The sequence below is a fragment of the Falco peregrinus genome, chromosome 4 (genome assembly GCF_023634155.1).
Source record: "Falco peregrinus isolate bFalPer1 chromosome 4, bFalPer1.pri, whole genome shotgun sequence".
NCBI classification, from domain to species: Eukaryota; Metazoa; Chordata; class Aves; order Falconiformes; family Falconidae; genus Falco; species Falco peregrinus.
The window spans coordinates 110,373,388-110,388,616 of record NC_073724.1 but is presented as its reverse complement, the minus strand read 5'-3'; the positions used below and the strand labels follow the sequence as shown (position 1 = coordinate 110,388,616).

The 15,229-nt window shown below is 44.0% G+C and overlaps 2 protein-coding genes across 3 annotated transcripts in view; one reads left to right on the top strand and one right to left on the bottom strand.

The window, feature by feature from the left end:
- SMCO4 (single-pass membrane protein with coiled-coil domains 4) overlaps positions 1-3,722 on the bottom strand; it is a 28,216-nt gene extending 24,494 nt beyond the window's left edge. Inside the window, exon 1 of one of the 2 annotated variants that reach the window (XM_055802454.1) lies at positions 3,527-3,722. The gene's annotated coding sequence lies outside the window, so the exon portion shown is untranslated. The remainder of the gene's footprint in view (positions 1-3,526) is intronic. The other variant, XM_055802453.1, reaches the window with a different exon arrangement.
- A 283-nt stretch (positions 3,723-4,005) lies between these two features.
- CEP295 (centrosomal protein 295) overlaps positions 4,006-15,229 on the top strand; it is a 77,137-nt gene continuing 65,913 nt past the window's right edge. The window contains exons 1-2 of the mRNA XM_027777003.2: positions 4,006-4,108; positions 4,485-4,565. The gene's annotated coding sequence lies outside the window, so the exon portion shown is untranslated. The remainder of the gene's footprint in view (positions 4,109-4,484; positions 4,566-15,229) is intronic.

Genomic DNA, 15,229 nt, shown 5'->3' with positions numbered 1-15,229 from the left:
GGTGCCTAATGGGCTCACAAATCTCTGATCTCTGGCTGTATGCCACCTTCAACACACAAAGTCTACTTCCTGTATTGTCCACAGCAATTACTTTAGGGTTTGTCTTTAACAGTAACATCTCTCTCAAAAAAAAAAAAAAGTGGCAGGAGGTAGAGTTTTACATCCACAACCTCATGCCCTACCACTACTGCTAAGACAATTAAAGCATTTTAATAGCACATTTCCCTAAGGTAGCAAGCAGTTAAGACCTTTATATACTGAAAGAGATGCTCTTCCACATTAGCATGGCCTATTAGCCACAAACAGGATTAAGAGCTCAGCAAATCCTCACAGAGCCCACATCTGTCAACGTAACTCTTTCCCATAATGGGCAGAAAGGAAGGTAACTTCTCAGCTTTACAGAGCACTTACTGGAAAGCTGACACTGCAGTAATTAAAAACACAAAACAAAACAGGAGCAACACAGAACAGCACAATCATGAAGACCCCTCAGATCTCTTACCTTGTGAAAAAAAAAGGCCACCTGGCTACAGAACTTGTGGTCTTACAGAGCAGTGCTGCCGTTGCTCTGGTGGCACACTACAGCAATCAGCCTTAGCGGATATTTCCAGAGAAGACAACAGCCAAGATCTCTTTGCGGGACTTTTCTCCAAGAATGACAGGATTTCCATAATTAGTCAAAAAACCAGAAATTGAGATTGGCATGCAACACAAATCACTTTTGGACATCATGGACATTAATCCACCCATAGACGCTTCTTGCGGTGCATAAGGGAGAGACTAGTACAGAGACAGAGATAATTGTATTCTGGAACACATGGACCAAAAAGAGATGCTAGATCCATTCTCAAAGGGCTTTGGGAGTAGCTGGGTCACAGCTGTAACAGTAAAAGCAAAAACCAGCCCAATTCAGCAGAAAGAATTAGTGCTCAGTTCCCTCAAAGCCTGACATCACTGTAAAAGATCAATGTACCTCTCTCTTGAGTGCAGTCCCCATGACAGCAGTGCTACCTGCTGAATCAGGGCAGGTCTCCTGTGGCACGGGGAAATTCTTTCAGCTCCTCTACACCACTGCTTCTTGGTAGTGCACACACCATCGGGACAAGCCCTGCTGGGCTTCGAAGTAACAGGCAAGGGAGAAAGATACTGAAGGAGGAAAACTTGAACCAAAAACAAACCGGGAAACTGCATTCATTACGTTACACATTAAGTGCCATGGCCACAAGATTTAGTGTATAGCCCGTCTACCGTTCCATAAGCCAGCTCATATCACCTAATCGGTGTGTATATCTTACATATATGCAAAAGCTATCTGTCTAAAAGCTATCTGCAAAATATCACTGTCTAATTAATGCATGGAAAACCACAATTACCTTTTTTAAAAAAAAAAAGCCACTGAGATTATTTTGCTAGCATATGGTGATATATATATAGCATAGAACAGTGACCAGTGAGCATACAGTCCACTCTCTCACTGTTAGACACACCCCTCCAAAAAAGCAGCAATGAACCAGTGGTCAGCTAGGGAGCATGACCGAGGGCTGACACCTCACACAGGGCAATTTCCACCCAAGCCTGATGCTCTGGAGTCGCTTCAAAGCTCAGGTGGTATTCCATAGAGAGGAGGTGTGGGCATGCGGCCACTGCTAAATATCGTATGTCTCACGCAAAGCAGTGCTATCGGTCTGTGAACACCAATCCCATTCTGGAAGGGTGTTAGGCATGCTAAGGACTCCCTAGAAGGAGGGCTTTCCGATGTCCACCCTGGCAACGTCTGAAGATGCCCAGCTCTGTAAATGACGTGTCTTTATCTAAGCCTGCCAGTGCCATCCATGCTCTTCTGTATCATCCCGCAACTCTGCCAACACCCTCAAGGAGCAGAAGTAAGAGACCTGTGCAAGCCCACGCTGAAAAAAAGCACTAAAGAAACAGGCAGTTCCCAGAGTTTCCCACGCTGTAAGGGGTGTTTGACAGCTGCACCCAAAACCGTTGGGAGATGTCCTTTCTAGGTTTCCCACAAAGCATGAGGGAGAACAGCAGCTAAAACTGCTGTGACAAGGAGCAGTTCATGTATCTGACAAAGATCAGTGAAATTTCTACCTACAAAGGTTGAGAACTATCTAAAATCAGCTGTCTTCTCAACTTCAATCTAGGAGGTCGGTATGTTATAAATACACCACTAAAAGGCAGTTAAGAGAGAGAGGGAGAGCAAAAAGTTATTAAAGATGTACTAATGAGAAACTCATTTCACTTTTTTTTTTTTTTTTAACTGGGCATCAGGGAATTCCTACAAGACTTCTGGTTCATTTAAAAGAGGAAATTTTTAACAAAGTTAAAAATAACCGACAATCAAATTTTAAAAATTGAAACACGGAAACCTCAGGAGGTCTCAGCCCGGAGTGGAACCACACGGACAGATAAAAAAAGCTCACACAAATTGCAGGCAGGACCAGTACCCTGGAATGGAAATCTCTGCAACACAAGAACATCTATTTTCTCTACTGCTTTAACAGGAGGTTTGAACCATAACCGGTTTAGAAACACAACAGAATTTTTAATTTTTTTTTTTAAGGTAACGAACAATAAAAAGAACCAAGAAACTACAGACCGAACGCAGGTCAGCACACTGCACAGACAAAACACACACAAATGAAGGCACGACGCTTTCAAAAAAAAGAGAGAACAGCCACATTTTTACATTCAGAGCAGATTATCTTGATATTTTTTTTTCCTGGGTCACCTTTTAATGCTTTCCTAAGATTATTTTTTCCCCAATAGGCTGCTTAACCACACGTCTCGGTCGTTTCCCAGCACAATTGTACTCGCGACTGGGAAACCGAAATCGAGGGGGGGGGGGGGGGGGAAAGCGCAAAACCATGAAACCTCAAAGTCTTTGCGAGTCTTTGGGAGAGTTATTTTCCTCACGAATCTCCCGGCAGCGCTTCTGGGGGGCCCGGCGGCGCGCCGCCCGCCCCGCCGCGCCGTGGCACACCTGAGCTCCCGCCCGCGGCGCCGGGGCCCGGGTCTCTGCCCCCGCCGGCTGCGCCTCAGGGCCCGGGGCCGCCCGCCAGCCGGGCCGGGCCAGGCCCCCCCCACGGAGAGACGCCGGGAGGGCGCCCCGAGCCGCCCGCCGCCCCCTTTCGCCACACGCGCCGAGGCGGCGGCGGCGGCTCCCGCCCGCCCGCTGCCGAGCCACGCTCGCCTGCCAGCGCTCCGCCGCGGCAGCCGGCCCGCACACCGGCTTGTAAAACTTTCCGGTTCCCACCGCGGCGCCCCGGCCGCCGGAGCACTGCCAGTGCCCCGGGAAGGAGCGCTCGGAGCCAAAGTCCGCAGGAAGTTGGCTCGCCCGGGAGCCGAGCCCGCTGCCCCGCGGCTCCCCCGGGGCTACCGCGGGCTCAACCCGCGCCCCCTCCGCGCTCCGCGCCACCCCCTTCCCCGCGCCTCCAGCCCGCCGCCGCCCGCTCCCGCCGCCCCGCCGGCCTCCCCCGGGACAGCGGGCGGGAGCGGGCCGCCGCGCAGCCCTTACTTGGAGTTGCGCTCACCCGAGGGACGGGCAGGGACGGGCAGCGGCGGGAGACGGGCAGAGCCCAAGCCGGCCGCCGGCAAGTTCCCCGCTCCGCCACACGTGGGGCCGCGGCGCGGGCTGCCTTCCCTCGCCGCTCGGCGCAGAGGACGTGGCAGCTCCCTCCCCGGCCGCGCCGCGCCGGAGGCTCCTCCCGGCCCCGCTCTGGCGGAACGCGGGGCGCCCTCTGCCGCACGCCGAGGGACCCGCTGCCCCCGAGCCTCGCCCCGGTCCCCCCGCAGCCGCGGCTGCGCTGCCGCCGCCGGGGGGACCCGGCCCGCCCCGCTCTGGCGGCGGGCAGCTCCCTGAGGGGGCTGAGGGGCCCGGCCGCGGCGGCAGCTGGCGGTCCGCAGGGGGCCGGCAGCGCCCGCCCGAGGGGAACCCCCAGGTGGCCGCGAAGTTGGGTGAGTGACACCCGGCCCGGAGCCCCTCGGCCGCGCAGGGGGCGCGCAGGCGGCCCCAGCGCAGCGCCCTGACGGGGGGCGTTGCTCCCAGCCGCGCAGTGTGGCGTTTATTGGCGAGCGAGCAAGGAGGACGCCAGAACAGGTGAAATCACCACAAGCCGTCGCCTTCTTGCCTGTCCGCAGGCTGGCAGCGCTTGTTGAGTTGATCAAACTCTGCGATAATGGGCCTGAAATGAAAAGGGAGAGGGGTCTCCACATTCTGCAGGGCCGGGGGCCGGCTGGGGACAGCAGGAGGGCTGGGGGTGCCGAGGGACCCCCCTGCCCCCGGCCCTCCTCGCTGTTACCGGCGGGACCCCGGAGCACCTGAGCCGCCCCCCGGGGCCCTGGTTCGGGCCGGCTCCACCACCACGCTCCCCTCCCGAGAGGAGCCCTCTCGCCGTGTTGCTAAACTGGCAGTAGCTGTAACTGGTAAAAAAATGAAAGACCTCAGACTCCTATTTGCATCTTCTTCTTTTCAGGATTACATACGTTGAAAATAAAAGATACTACCTGGGCTTCATGGTTGCAGAGAGCCTGACACCACGGTTTTTGCTGAAAAGGTCAGTTGGGAGGAATCTCACCCTTCTTCCAGGTTAATAACAGCTACGAAACTCTTCCTAAAGCTTAATGGTGTCGTCCTTTTCCTCACCCTTAAAGCGTTTCCTCTAGGAGCATTCCTGTCAGGCACCTTAGTGTAACCTTAATATGCCTTCTAATTGAGTCATATTAGGCTGTCGTGTTGTTACCTCCTATTGCTCCTCTTTCTGCTGAAAACATCCTTTTCTTCCAGCGCCAGGCAGATTTTTAATCTCGAGGTGCACTGCCAATTTGAGGTTAGAATCTGACTTTGAAGTCGTAAAGAAGTGCTGTTGCTGATGTTCAAATAATGCTGAACCGCTTAGGGCTAAAGCAGACAAGAAATAAAATTGTGTTTTTCTAAAACATCTCTTGCACTGTGGTTATCTCAAAGGGCTTTATGAAGTAATGTCAAGTAAAGGAGCACATTTAAGCATAGCAGCCATTCTGTGCACAAACGTACCTTTGAACATAGAAATTTTTGGCATTAGAGCTGTCGATACTCATTTAGTACAGCTATTATGTACGTTTAATGATCACCTGCTACACCGTGAGAAATGTCTTATAATGGTCACCGCTTAAAACCATTAAGGAGAGGTAAAGTATGTATATACATTAAGTTCCTCCTTGGGCTGACTCTAGGTAAGAAAATGCAGCCCAGAGGATTTAAGGTTAAAGCGAATATGTGAATCTTTGCTGCGTATTCCAGTAAAGCTGTTACACTTACTGTCATGGTTTAACCCCAGACGGTGACTAAGCCCCATGCAGCCGCTCACTCACTCGCCCCACAGCGGGGTGGGAGAGGGAACTGGAAGAGTAAAAGTGAGAAAACTCATGGGTTGAGATAAAGACAGTTTCATAGGTAAAGTAAAAGATGCACACACAAACAAGACAAAGCAAGGAATTCATTCCCAGCTTCCCATGGGCAGGCATGTGCTCAGCCATCCCCAGGACAGCTGGGCTCCGTCACATAGAACAGGGACTTAGGAAGACAAATGCTATTGCTCCACACGTCCCCCCTTCCTTCTTCTTCCCCCAGCTTTATATGCTGAGTCATATGGTATGGAACATCCCTTTGGTCAGTGGGGGTCAACTGTCCTGGCCACGTCCCCTCCCAACTCCCTGTGCTACCCCAGCCTCCCCACTGCTGGAGTGGGGTACAGAGCAGAAAAGGGCTTGACCCTGTGTAAGCACTGCTCAGCAGTAACTAAAACATCCCTAAATTATCAACATTGTTTTCAGCATGAATCCAAAGCATAGCTCCATATTCACTACTATGAAGAAAATTAACTCTACTCCGGCCAAAACCACATTTACAAAGTATGTAATTTGTTTGTTATTAAGTTACCTGTTTATGCTAAAGTACTCTAACAACAAACTATACCTGAACTTAAGTTTGAGCAATATAACTGTCTAATGCTGGCTGGCACACAGTTAATTGCTACTGTAATCACTCTAGCTTCAGCAATGCTCTAGGAACAGGACATTGCCATTTAGGAAAAACAGATTCATTTCTGAGCTTTAAGCAGAAGGCAATACGTGAGCCATGCAGGATTTTCCAATCTGCATCTGTCCAGAATAGATATGATTAAGTGCATTTTTGTTTAGCTATTGATTTATTGACCTGGCTTCCTCAAATGTCAGATATATGTATGTTTTTTGTCCAAGAAAAATAGGGCTGTTTGGAGTATTGATTGCAGCAGTGGAGTCTGCAGTACAGCTCAGTAAAAGGTTCAGTTCACGTTTTAAGACATTGCAGTGTTCTTTAATAAACCTGCACATCCTTTAGGTGCAGGTGTAAAAATCTGCCAGGATTATATTATAATCTTTACTATTTTAGTTTTAATCTAGAAAAAAAGTCTTTTTGGGTTGAGCTATCAGTGTGCAGTAATCACCCCTTAAACCTGCTCAGAATTTATAGATTTTTTTTATGTGGTACTGTAAAAGGATGGGAAGTTCTATTACCAAATTCAGTATTTTATCCTTTTGTTGTATCCTGCTTCTGTGACAGTAGCAGCTTAGTCTTTTAATATATACATATGTTTTTACATATGTGTATGTATGGAGAGAAAGGGAAAAAAAATCACACATAAATAGTAATTGAAGTGCAGTAACTGTGGTGGGTAGTTACAAAGTTCAAATACAAAATGTAATCGTACGGGTGTGTATACATATACGCTACAAGGACCTTTCCCTGGAGAATTTTTTCCTTCTCTGAGAACTTACAGTGGCAAAATCTTCCAGACAATATTTTTCCCAACTGGCAAAATATTTCCTGATAATAATAAACAAACGTTGCTTGCCAAGGCTCTTTGGATTTGTGGTTTACATAGACTCTCACAGACAGCTCTGGACTTCTTTTTCTCCGAAGGGTATCAGAGCCACAGCACTCCTACTGCAAATACTTCCCACCTCTGTGCAGCTCCACCTCAGGGTTTTACTGATGTCCTTTTTACCTCTCAAGAGCTCCTTTGCCTGCCTTTGATTTCTTTTCCGTTCCACAGTTTCCCCAGATTTACTCTGGTCTGTTGTTTTCCTTGTTCTCTGTTCATACCATACTCTTGTGGGACCTCCCCTTGAATCACATCATCACAGTCTTCTTTCTGTCATGTTAAATAGAGAGATTTAACATGGACATCTCCCGTACAGTTACCTGAAACACTCAAGCCAGGTGACATTCATCTGTCAGCTTCGGGATGGGAGGGATGTGCCATGGAAGTGCCTATTTATCTTTTATGACTATAAGAAGTACACAGGAAGTAGATCGGATTTAGACATTTAAAGCAGGGTGAAATTAATTCCATCTTATGAGACTTCGTTGTTGCCAGTGAGGTCAAAGACAAACTCTGAGTAATTTCAGTACTGAAAGATAAGGCCCAGAAATTTTTTGTCCTGGTAATAATGGTACCTGAGGTGATGGATAACTAATGCCTTTCAGCAGCTACCTCAGAACACAAGCGACCATTAGTTATTACTGTCTGAACATAGTTTGATAGTCTCTGAAAAATGAGAAATCCACCTGGCTCTTAATCTGTATTCTTGGAGATGACTTCATGATAGATGTTACTCACTGAACTGTCCCAGAGGCTATAGTACGCTTTCTCTTCTGCAGAGGAGACCTTTGGAGCTCAATCTAACTGTGGTAGAACACGTGTGTCAGAGAGATGCTTTAAGAAGCGAATCAGCTGTGACCTGGAAGTACCTATGTGGGGAACAAGATTTCAGGAACAGACTCTTCAGGCTCCCAGATTAAAGTTGAAGCTCAACATATTCACACTAAGAATTAGATTAAAAACATGCAAGCAAATAAAGAGGGATAGTCATATACATCCAGTTTGTCTCGAAAAGTTTCAATACTAGTCATGTCTAAATTGTGGCAGGATGCTTTCCTTAAAAAATTGCTCTAGTTCACACAAGAATTGAGCCCAGAAATTGTGATTTATACCTCTATATATACAGAAAGTCAGAGTAAATTATGACACTGCTTTCTTCTGACTTTACAAACAATCAGGTACGTTCTTCAAACAGAAAGCCAGTCCATATTGACAAGGTAAAAGAAGTGTTTTGCACTGTCAGCATCCTGCAGAGCTCTTTATTTTTTTTCTGAACTTTGGATAACAGTTTCACAATCATAGTGGTTTACTCAGTGTAGATCCTGAAATAACCTTTAGAAGAAAATGTGAATTGTGGTAGAAAACAAAAGACTGGATTCATCTGCTGCTACTAACTTGGCATAGCTCCATTGAAGTCAGTGAAATTATATTGATTTACAAAAGGAGAAATTCTGATCTATGAACATTTGACGCTAAGACTGAAACACACAAAGACACTATCCTTTTTTCCTAGAACTCCAGTTTACAGCAGGACTCTTGGACTTCAAAGTTCCCTTTTCAGCAGGACATGATGTGTAATATTCTGCAAGATATTGCAAAATGTGACCACCAGAACTTTGGCTGATCTTATCTGGAAACCATAAAAATATTATTCAGAAACTTCTGACAGATAATTTACATTTTGTATTTTGGATACACTACAATAACTAGTATGGTTTTCAGGCTAATTCTGTAGTGCACGTGTAGTCTTTCTACTTTTCATTCACTGTCACAAGTGATCAAATGACAGATAAAAACTTTATTTGATAATAATTGAGTATGTCATCTGCTTTCAAAGGCTCACAGTTCCATAGCTGAGAAAGACTGAAAGAGGAGAAATGTATAGTTTTACATTATACTTTATCTTTTGGGTAACTAAATATTGTGACTAAAAGTCAGATTAGGCGGCTACATCTGTACCATGTTTTACAGAAGTGGAAAGATAAGTCACAGGCATTGACAAAGCTTTCTTCAGTACAGGCTATTGATATAAATGCTTTAGTAGATCTGCGTATAATTTTTCTTGCTGTCTCCTCTTTTGGCAGTGAGCTATATGAAATTTACAAAAGCAACACCTGCAGCTCTCTAAATCACAACCATTTTGAAAGTTGATGTCTACATATAACATTTTCACATTCAATCATCATAAATATATTAACAGTTATATGACCTTACGGTGAATCCCTGAAGATGTATGCTTGAGAAAAGATTTTCTTTGCTTTGGGATGTCTTTCTCTCTAAAGAACATGTGGTACCAGCCAGACTGTCAAAATCTGCACTGTAAACACCATGGTGCAGTGCTGAGCAACTTCCTGCAAGTTACCGAATGCTTTCAACTCTTAGTGATCTTTCAGGAACTGAAGGAAGTTGACTATTTAAAGGAAGAGATGAGACTTTCAAAGAATCAAATGCAAATTAGTTCTATTAGCTTACACATGGGTAGTTACTTTTAGGTATAGTTTGACATTTTCTATTTTTTCTTCTTGACATAAAAATATACTTAACTGGCAAACACTTACTGACACTTCCTTTAAGATTCTCACACCAGCCATCAACTACTTCTGTTGCTGTTGATGTTATCGTCAGTGTTAGAGGACAAAATGTTTTGGAGAAACTTAAGTGTAAAAAGCTTTTCGTTTTAAAAGTTAATGTGCAGTTCCGTGACTTGCAGCAGATAATTTGCCTCCCTAATGTATATAAACATACTAGTGCGGTGGGCTCTTATATATTTGTCCTAAATCATGGCAGCCATATATCCAAATGGCTGATTCAGTTGTGGACTTTAAACAGCCAGCCTAATTCCAGACCAGAGCTGTTGACTGCTCAATGATCTGTTGAAAAGATCCAGTAGCATTTGGCACGTAGATACTGTTTACAGCATGTTCTTTATTCTTTCTGGCACATAACAGAGCCTTCTGCTTCCTCCTGCTTCCCTGATGATCACCTTACAGTGACTGGAAGTTAAATAATATGATTAAAGGGAGCGTAGGTATCCCCAGATAATATTAGAAAATCACACAGCAGTATTATCCAGCTTTGTGCTTAGCATGTGTAGCAGAGGGATGGGTCCTGTGCTTTTTTGACATAGATGTCACTATAATTCTTTGTGATGGGCCTTCACATTTGATGACATTGCAAAATCCAAAAGCTTTAAGTCAGAATGGGATACATTCAACCTTGAAATATAATGCAATCTGTGCAAATAATTAAACAGTAGGGTGCCTTAACAAGGAAGCGGTAGATCATTATAACTTAGGATTTTTAAAAGTAGGAGTTAATATCTTTTTTAAAAAATATGCATTAATTGTCTGGAAGAAATTTACAGCCTGTGTGCTGAGGTTATGGGCTGGACACATGGCAGTTCTTTGTGGTCTCGGGAACTATGAATCTGTGAAGCATTTCCTTCCTTCATGGGTCATGGCATAGTGAGCAGAACTGTGTCCATGGTCCTTGCTTTGCTCATAGGACTTGCAGTTCTGTATTAGGCCAACGTTTGTAAGTAAATCTCATTTCTCAGGACTTCAGATGATTCCCTGAAGCAATTAGGAAGTTTTCTTTTCCTTATTACCCTCACTTGCCTGGGCAGAACTGGACTTTTTACTGTTATTTATCTTTTCCTCCATGAAAACCATCGAAAGTGAGATGTTGGACTGAATGGGCTGGTGGCTAGAGAGGGTAAAGATTTCAGACTGGCTGGCAGGGATGTCTTGTTCACGAGCCAGCTTGGGGCCTAGGAAGAGAGGTCAGTCAGGCTTGGACTGTAAAGTGGATGTATGTGTTTACGTCAGGAGGGAGGGGTCAGGGGATCGTGCTTACAGTTGGATGGAGGAGTGGGGTAGATTCTGGCTGTAGATCCGCTGGTTGCACTAGTATCACTACTGGTGTCACTCTAAGACATTTTCATATATAACAGGACAAAAAGAGAATTTTTGGTTCCTGTTTACCTGCTACTGAAAGGAAGTTTGTAACTTGACTGTAAAGACCTTCCCAACTACCACGTCTCAAGAACTTGGGCAGAGTCTGAGGGTTATATTCTCATGCAAATTGAACCTGTCCCTCATAAAACTATGCAAGTTTAATTCCAGCCTAAAAACCTTTTCATTTATTAATATCAGACTTTGGGATTTTAGGAGAAGCATAAGGAACGCTTGTCTTGTATCAGCAGTTCTTTCTGGGCTCAGTTCCAAAGTCTTTTTCCACATTGTCTGCGTGGATAAAATATCTAATATTATATCTGTGGATGTTCTTATCAGTTCAGTCCTGTGGATCCCAGAGGCCGAGTTCATAACCTTTCTTTTCTTTCCCCCAAGGTTTTATATTTATAATGCAAAGATATATATATTGCTTGCTTTTTTTTTTTTTTTTTTTTTTTTTTTTGCGGTGTCGTGAGAAGTGAAGGGGGTAGATACTCTTACCCTTTCTCCTGCAGTCTAATAATTTTCATGAGTCGGTGCCACTCAGCTTGAGCTGGGGTTACAGAAGCAATCCCACAAAGGTAAGGTGGACGAGAAATTCTGTTTTGAAACTGGAACATGGGAGCTCGCAGTCAGAGGTGGGGCTATTTGCAATAGTATGTTTGTGATGGCTTCAGATTTGGAGTTCTGGTTTTGGATCTTTTTCCAGTGCAGATAAGCATGATTATGCACCCTAGCAGTTCAAATAATCTCTAGTTACATTTGGATTCACTGCTATGTAGGTTGCGTATTTCCTCTTGTATAAAATATTAGGGATTAGTTCTCTTCACCTCCACCTATGTAGTTGGGTTTTTTTCCTATGAAATTCAATAACAAGAAAAAAATCCAATGCATGTATACACATAGAAAACCAGTCATGCAAAGCATTCGTTTATGAAAGAGAGATGGTTACACTGAGTCAATACTAATACAATTACCTACTTGAACAAGCTCAGCTATTCTATGCATTACCTAATTCTGCCTCTTCAGTTTCTTGCTGTTTTTTTCTGTAAGGTTCCCTTTCCGTATTCTCTTATTCTTGTGTTTTCAAGAACCACCACTAGCTAGAAATGTAGCAGTACACACTGTTGTCATGGAAAACTTGACTTACCTATACGGATGCCTTACCATCACTCTAAACAAAAGCCAGGTGCAAGATCTGCAAACTGTATTTACAGCTCTGAGACACAGTAGTCTATTTGATACAGTTGGTTGGGAAATATCTTTTTAAGTCTGTGAAAATGTTGAAATAAGCTCTTTTTATTCCCAGCAGGACAGAAGTTTTCCTTATGCCAAGTGGGACAAAAGCATCTCCTTTTTTTGACAGACAGGGAGATGAGTGGCATGAGAATTGTCTCCGTTAAATTGTTAAATAAAAATAAATTAATTTTAGATGAGTTCCTGTGGTTTACCTTAATCTGTTCCAAATATTTTGGGTTTATTTCCATTCCTTTTACATGAGCTTCATCACTCAGTGGTGAACAGTGTTGGAGTTAAACATTTCTCATTTGAAGAATACTGAAAGAGGAAGATTTTCACTGTTTCCTAATACAAATTGTTTTCAATTGATAGTTTCACATAAAATCCCACTTCTGCAGAAATGGTATTTCCAAAGAAAATTCTTTAGATTAAAAAGTGTGACTGGTCTAGTTTATCACTGATTCTTAAAGGTGAAGACTGCTGGTTTGGTGTGAGTAATTTCTGTGATCCTCTGAAATCAACGGGAATCTTCTAATTTCTGAAGATTGAATCAGTCATTTTTGCAAAGTGTTATGTGTCAAGATCATTACAAAAGAAACCCCAGCAACTTGAAGTAGGTTTCACTTCATCTTAGAGACTTACTGAAGCTTGCTATATTCTGACATTGCTGCCCAGCAATGTAACGGGAGCTGATTTAAATGATTGAACAACCCTCTGTGCATCCAAGAAGCATGTAGCTTCCTGATTTCTTCTACTGTAGTCGTAGAGGAAGTTACTCCACTGCACTACACCTGTGTGGTTGCATTTGAGCCAACAAAAATGTGGATTACCGTGGAGTGTTGGACTGATCACAACTTGAAGTCATTTCAGAAGGTGTCAGAATCCAATTGTGATGCACATTGCAGAAGATGCTCCTTTACCCCAGCAGTTCATCTCTGAGTAGTGTTATGACCAAATTTAAGCCTATGTCGTTGTGCATTGCCTGCCTAGAATTCATCTTAAATTTTCAATCACATACTTAGTAAATTAAAATTTATATACTCTCTGGAGAACAGGCAAGAAACCCCATCCTCTCTCTATATGCCAACCTTAATCACCAAGTTATAAGCCATACTCTCTCAGGTCCCTGTGAATATTAATTATTCTAGGCAGAGTGGAACAGCTTCAGCAGAGGTGGGCAAGAGAGGCATTCAGAGTGCTCTGTAACTTGGACGTTATGGCACTTTCATGGGAAAACAAACTCAAACCTTTAAGGGAAAAGAAGCAACGGGGGCACTTGTGTCCTGGGCTGCATTCAAACTTGGATCCTTATCAGCAAGCTGTTAGATAAACACTTATCAGGAGCATCCAGCAGGCCCAGCAGAGCTTAGCCTTGAACATAATCTAAGCATCCTCCTCGCAGTACACTAGTCACAAGCCCACTGCTGATATTAATGCCTTCCTCTGGTGTTAATCATTATTTAGAAATAATCACTGCAGTATGGGGTGGGGTTTTTCTCATTCTGAAGGAATGAGGGTAGAGTGTCCCTAACACTTGCTGTGTCATGAGGGGAATGCGAAGCAGTAGCTCTTTAGGAAGGCATGCTGCTGGAAATCTACATCTGCTCGATCACTCTGCAGCTCACAACTGTGAAATGGCCTGTTTTGTCAAGCTTGTCAGCAATGTGCATCATTCAGTTGACAACACAGAAAGCTGGGTTTGGCTTGCACACAGCAATTTCCAGTTGATGGGTTGGTTCAATTGATACATTCACTTTGGGAAATAAAGTAAGAATATTCTCAGTTTGAGCAAGGCTACACTGCATGAATATCTCCCTCATGGAAAAGAGAGATGATGACTGTGTACAAGACAAGGCATGATTAGCAGGAGGGAAAAGAAAAAGAGGCAATATATCTTTTGGAGGGAATTGTTTCATTCACTTTCCTCTGATCTTTTTGAATGAGATTTTGTTTCCTTTATTGGCCATATATCCCGTTTAAAGGCAAAGGGAATCTATGGTTCCTCCCTTTCCCCTTTTCCCACATGCACAGCATACACCGCACAGCTATGGGTGTAACTTGGCAGTTGTGCACAGACTACATTTCTTCTCCAAAGAAGAGGTATCGTTGCTTTGTAAACATAGAATTAAAGACTCAGGCATTAATGACTCTCTGATAGCCAAAGAAGTGCAGCTGAACACATGAGGGGACCAGTCCTTCCAAGGTTACAGGGTACCAAGGGCAAGTGTAATCTCTAGAAGAGGTTCAAAAGAACAAGAGTTACGGGTCAGATACCTAGCAGTAAGCTTCACTCCACTGCTCGGATTCTGGTGCTTCTGGAGCAAAGCAGGTTGGGTTTTTTAAGTTCCTTGATACAGCATTAATGAGAGCGATACATGGTTCAGCACTGCTCTTCTAGGCAGTACTACATCATTTCTTGGTGCAGGGAAAGGAGCTCTTGGCTTTTTTTAAAAAAATGTGGCATGCACAGGAGGAATTCCTCATGTTTTACATAGTCAGTTGCTGCTAGCTTTTTCTGCCACTGGCTTTCAGTCTCCTTCATTATTGCTACATTTGCCACAGGTCTAACCGCATAATAACAATGCAGTATGTGTTAGCAAAAAGATCAAAGTGGTCTCTCACTATATAACTTGCTGCTATAGCTGCTGCAAGAACCATTTTCTATTCCTCTTTCTGCTTGGAAAAGAATCTTTCCTGAAAACCTTTAAATAAATCAAATATTCCCAGTGTGCACCATTTATTGTCAAACTTTCCTGGTTTAAGATGGAGTTTCTCCTTCCACTTCGTGCAGAATATGTGTCACCGCTAGCCTTACAATTCTGCAGTGTTAATCAAACAATCCAGACAGTGGGCTTATTTTGTTTCTAGTATAGATACCAATCCTTAATTATCCCAGTATTGTTTTAACTACCCCAGCACATCCTTATCTGTTTTGCTAAACTTCATTTCATATTACACATTTCCAGTTAGAGTCTTGACAGGAGGCAGAAGCAATCAAACCATATTGTCTGGCATAACAGTGGGGAAACTGCCATGTCTCTCATGCAAGAGATTAATAATAGACTGTGTGCTGCCTTTGTAAAACAAAAACAATTTCTCCCTTAAAAGGCTTAAAAGTTACAT